Source organism: Lepisosteus oculatus, unplaced genomic scaffold (assembly GCF_040954835.1).
Source record: "Lepisosteus oculatus isolate fLepOcu1 unplaced genomic scaffold, fLepOcu1.hap2 HAP2_SCAFFOLD_99, whole genome shotgun sequence".
Classification (NCBI taxonomy): domain Eukaryota; kingdom Metazoa; phylum Chordata; class Actinopteri; order Semionotiformes; family Lepisosteidae; genus Lepisosteus; species Lepisosteus oculatus.
This window is the reverse complement of record NW_027168435.1, coordinates 220,592-225,042: the sequence shown is the minus strand read 5'-3', so window position 1 is coordinate 225,042 and position 4,451 is coordinate 220,592. Positions and strand designations below refer to the sequence as shown.

Sequence of the window (4,451 nt, the reverse complement as noted above, 5' to 3'; positions counted from 1 at the left end):
AACTATTCTCCCAAGACTTTTAGATTGAAATGGGACCTTTGAGACAGGCCTGTAGTTGTTAAGAACTTGTGGATCCAAATTTGACTTCTTAAGGAGCGGTCTAACAACCGCTACCTTAAATTGATCAGGTACAACGCCTGACGCAAGCGATGCATTCATCATACTAATTATAGGTCCTGCCAGTCCTTCGAGGGAATCTTTGACTAGCTGAGTGGGGATGGGATCTAGCGAACAGGTGGTTGACTTTGTCTTACGTCTGTGTTTATGAGTCCACCATAAGAAGAAATCTGAACAGGAGTGGTGATCATGCGAGGTCACCATGGAGGAAACCACTGCTCTCCCCCCCAAAAAAACCACCACTGCCCCTCTCAAGTTTGCTAAAGACCACATGGATGTTCCACAGCAACTCCTGGAACAATGTTCTGTGGACAGACGTGACAAAAGTTGAACTTGTTGGTAAATGTGCACAGCGTTATGTTTGGAGATAACAAAACACTGCATACCAACTCCAAAACCTCATCCCACCTGGGAAGCATGGCGGAGGCTGTACGGCTTGCAATCATCGAGGGACCGATGAATTCCAAGATGTATCAGGAAAATCTACAGCAGAATGTCAGGGTGTCTGCCTGTGATCTAAAACTCGAAAGACGCTGGGTCATGCAGCATGACAAAAACAAAGGAGTACATCAACAACAGAGTGGCTGAAACAGAAGAAATTCCGTATTTTGGGATGGCCAAGTAAGAGTCCTGACCCCAATCCCATTGAAGTACTGTGGCGTGATCTGAAGCAGGCCGTTCAGCGCAAGACATCCCAAAAATATACATGACTGAAACAGTTTTTCATAGAGGAATAGGCCAAAATACCTCCTAACCGCTGCTCAGGTCTGACCAGCCGCTACAGAAAGTAGGGGTTGAGGTTTTTGTCATAAAGGAGGTTCCACTAGCTCCTTAATATAAGGGTTCACGTACTTTTTCCATCAATGACCTTGATTGTTTAAACCATTTGGTCAATAAAGAAACAGCAATGTCAAATGTTGGGCGTGTGTTGTTTGTTAAATCAGACTCTCTTTATTAATTATTATGACTTAGATAAAGATAAGATCACATGTTAGGAGCCATTCATGCAGAAATCCACATCATTCCGAAGGGCTGTTTACAAAAGTTTTTCTCCCAACTGTATGTGAGAGAAAAGCAGAGACGCTCACTGAGTAAGGTGGGGTTGCAGCTTTGCAAATCACAAGGACATTTGTACGCTCAAAATGGGACAGGAGCACCCCAGATGGGACTCGAACCCACAATTCCTGGCTTAGGAAGCCAGTGCCTTATCCATTAGGCCACTGGGGCACACTGGGGAAAGTTAGGCAGCAGAAGGTTTACTGTGACCTGAGAAGGACCGGCATCCAATCACGGTGGTACACACACACACACGCTCTCACTCATCTGAGCTACACAGCTACCAAGATGATCTCAGGTGCGCCGAGTTGGTACGGAACATATTGAACTGATCGACGGCGAATTGTCTCTCAGACAGGCTTTTCACCTCTGAGCTCCCTGACTGACAGTAATCAGCTAGGTAGTGAAACAGTCAGCTGCTTCTAAGCCTTAAACAGCTGCATCGCGGCGCTTCCACAGAGAGATGATTTGAAAGCCAAACATCGCCCATTGGGAACACCTTACTATCACTAGTTTAAGAGACTCTTAAGGTCTTGCAGAGGTGCCTGTCTAATAGCATGCGCTTTGCAAGCTATAGGTGTTTAGGCTGAGGCAGAATGCCTGTTAACAAAATGTTTTTCTAAAGGGGCCTCGCACTCTTTTCCAAGCAATGGTCACCATCCCCACCGAGTGTCACAATGTAGTCATGTCCTAGGACATCACCTGTTAGTCTCCATTTGTCTGCCACCAACACTTTAGGTTACGGGGTCACAACCGCACCCCGGAGACCAGAGGAGCCGTTGGCGTTCTGGCGGCGCAGATTGGGCTGAAGGTGGGGCGCTTGAATCTCGCTGTTGGAGGCCGTCTGAAACTGACCCAAGCCTTTCCCTTGAATTAAATGTAAATAAGAAATGAACCCCAGATGCACATGGAATCAATCACGTGTTTCCTTTGAGCCGTTTCAGAGACTGCTCCAGAGTTTACCTTGCACAGATGCGCAAAGATTAATGATGGGGGTGCACGCTTCCAGGCGTCTTACAACTGTAGGGACTGATTAGAGACAATTCGTAGCTTGTGCTCATTTCCCTCTATTCCCCGTGTTGCAGTGGTAGGATGACGTAAATTCCTGCTTCGACACGTAACGGGATTATAATCAAGTGCAGGAGCTGAGGGCTTTAGTTTTGTTTCGTTTTCCATGGCGTTCGTAAGCGCGCAAATCAAAGGCAATTCCTGCGTCTAACACGAATGTAAATGCTTTTGAAAGTGCAGTGTGGTGCAGCTTGTAAAATCCTTGTCCACATTTTTGGTTTGTTGATGTTTTTTCTGTCTGCCAAAGTTGCATTTTGACATCCGGACTGGGGGACTTTACCATTTGAACGTGAAGCCAGCCTTAAACCCTCTGAGGCGTGTCTGTCTGCCGGCACGAATCTTGGAAAGGTATTTTTTTTAACGAAGACCAACTTTAAAAAGGTTTCCGCAGCCACCTCGCAGTCCGTGTTTGATTATAGGAGGAATGCGGCGGCATTGAGCTCGCATTTGTCGTGCTCGAGTGGTTAAGGTGATGGGCTCGAAATGCGTTGGGGCTTCCCCGCGCAGGTTTGAAACCTGCCGACTCCGGCGTCTGCCGCACGTCGCCTTGTGCCTGCGCGGCAGAGGCGAAGTGCCGCTTCTCCTTTCCTGGTACTATAAAAACGCGAAATCGTTTGGACCCGCTGCCGTGAAAATCAATTCTTCAGATAACCACGCATTTTGCGTTCGCACCTCTGGTGCTCTACTTATGCCTTTGAAAACCTAATGAATAAAGCTGAAAGAACCGACACGATATGTAGGTGCTGGTAAAGCACGCAGTAAAGAACTGTTAACAGCAAGGGTTTCAGTGGGTTAACTGAGGAGAAGGCGTGATCGCTAATTGTTGACTTTTTATTTGGTGTTAGAAACACTCTTACTGTGCATGACGTGCAACAAATGTAGCCACAGAAATTGCATCACGCTTTCATGTATGCTATTGCAGACACCAACGTTGCCTAGATAGAAAACCGAGATAGCCGTGGGTTTGCTTGCTGGTCTGAAGGATCTCCCTTCGAATCTTTATCATTTGTCAATGAAAGTAAAAGGCGCTGCAATCTCATACGTTCAGAATCAAACCCGCAGCTGTTGTTCGACTTTATTTCTTGACTAATTACAACTGAGTGTCGCATGAGCAGTTACGTAAACTTGTCTGGTATATTTGAACACAAATGCCGTTCTTCAATTAAAACTAACAGTACATTGTCAGGGACATTCAGTTCTATACAAACAAGAGACAGACAAGAGAATATTTCTACCGTTCATGTGGACTACGTGTTGACTTACTGATCGGAATAATTGAAAGTTTCGGGCTCATAGCCGATGCAGTGCGTGCTAATTAGAACAGCAACGCTGAGCTCTCAGCACCGTACTGAGCCCAGGTGTTTTTCTAAAGCTGTCAGGTGCAGTTCATTTACATGAAGGAAATCTCTTACTGGGTACGATTACAATGCAGTAAGTAGCACAGACTACTTAGGGAGTAGCCCGATGCGTTTAAAAACGACCCGAGCCAGGCAGGAGTCGAACCTGCAATCTCCTGATCCGTAGTCAGACGCGTTATCCATTGCGCCACTGGCCCTGGTGTAACACTGCAGGACTGTAACCCAGTGAGATCAGCACTGCAACTAGTAAAATATTACCCCCGGTCCATTCTTTTCCAAAAGTGAGAAACACCTGTTTTCTACATCTTGTCTGTTTTAAAACCATATCTCTTTAAACCAAACCAAGAGTTTGTCTTTTGCACTGATATTCTGATTCATTTCGATTTCAAAGAAAAAAAAAACATTATCTTCCAAAGCATCATAAAATTGTCCATTCTTCCAGACTCTACTTCTCTCTTGTAGTAGTACAGCAGACCTTTCCAGGTGAGCAGATCACAGAGTCCGAAATATGCTTCCTCCATCAAGCAAAGTACCTGAACATGACTCTGTCTTCATAAAAGCGCCCCTGTAATAAAGAAATTAAATCCGAAATCAAGAGGGCAGTTGCCTACTGAAGTTCAAGAAGTCATCAATTTTAACCTAGCAACACATTAAAGGCTGCATCTATACAAGTACGATTCTAGAAATGCTCACCAGATTACGTTTTAAGAAGGAACTGCGCCTCAGGTTCCGCCGAGATCTTAACTTGGATGGCAGGATTCAGAGTCCAGAGTGTGGACTGATGGCGCACGGAGGGTCCACATACTGTGGATCCCTCAGTTTTCTTCCGCGTGTTTAAACCGCCAGCGTGTG

At 45.7% G+C, this 4,451-nt stretch overlaps 2 non-coding genes across 2 annotated transcripts; both read right to left on the bottom strand.

The window, feature by feature from the left end:
* Positions 1–1,271: 1,271 nt before the first annotated feature.
* trnar-ccu (transfer RNA arginine (anticodon CCU)) lies at positions 1,272–1,344 on the bottom strand. Its single transcript has one exon. It is a non-coding gene; the product is annotated as a tRNA-Arg (tRNA).
* Positions 1,345–3,723: 2,379 nt separating this feature from the next.
* trnar-acg (transfer RNA arginine (anticodon ACG)) lies at positions 3,724–3,796 on the bottom strand. Its single transcript has one exon. It is a non-coding gene; the product is annotated as a tRNA-Arg (tRNA).
* Between the last annotated feature and the right edge of the window lie 655 nt (positions 3,797–4,451).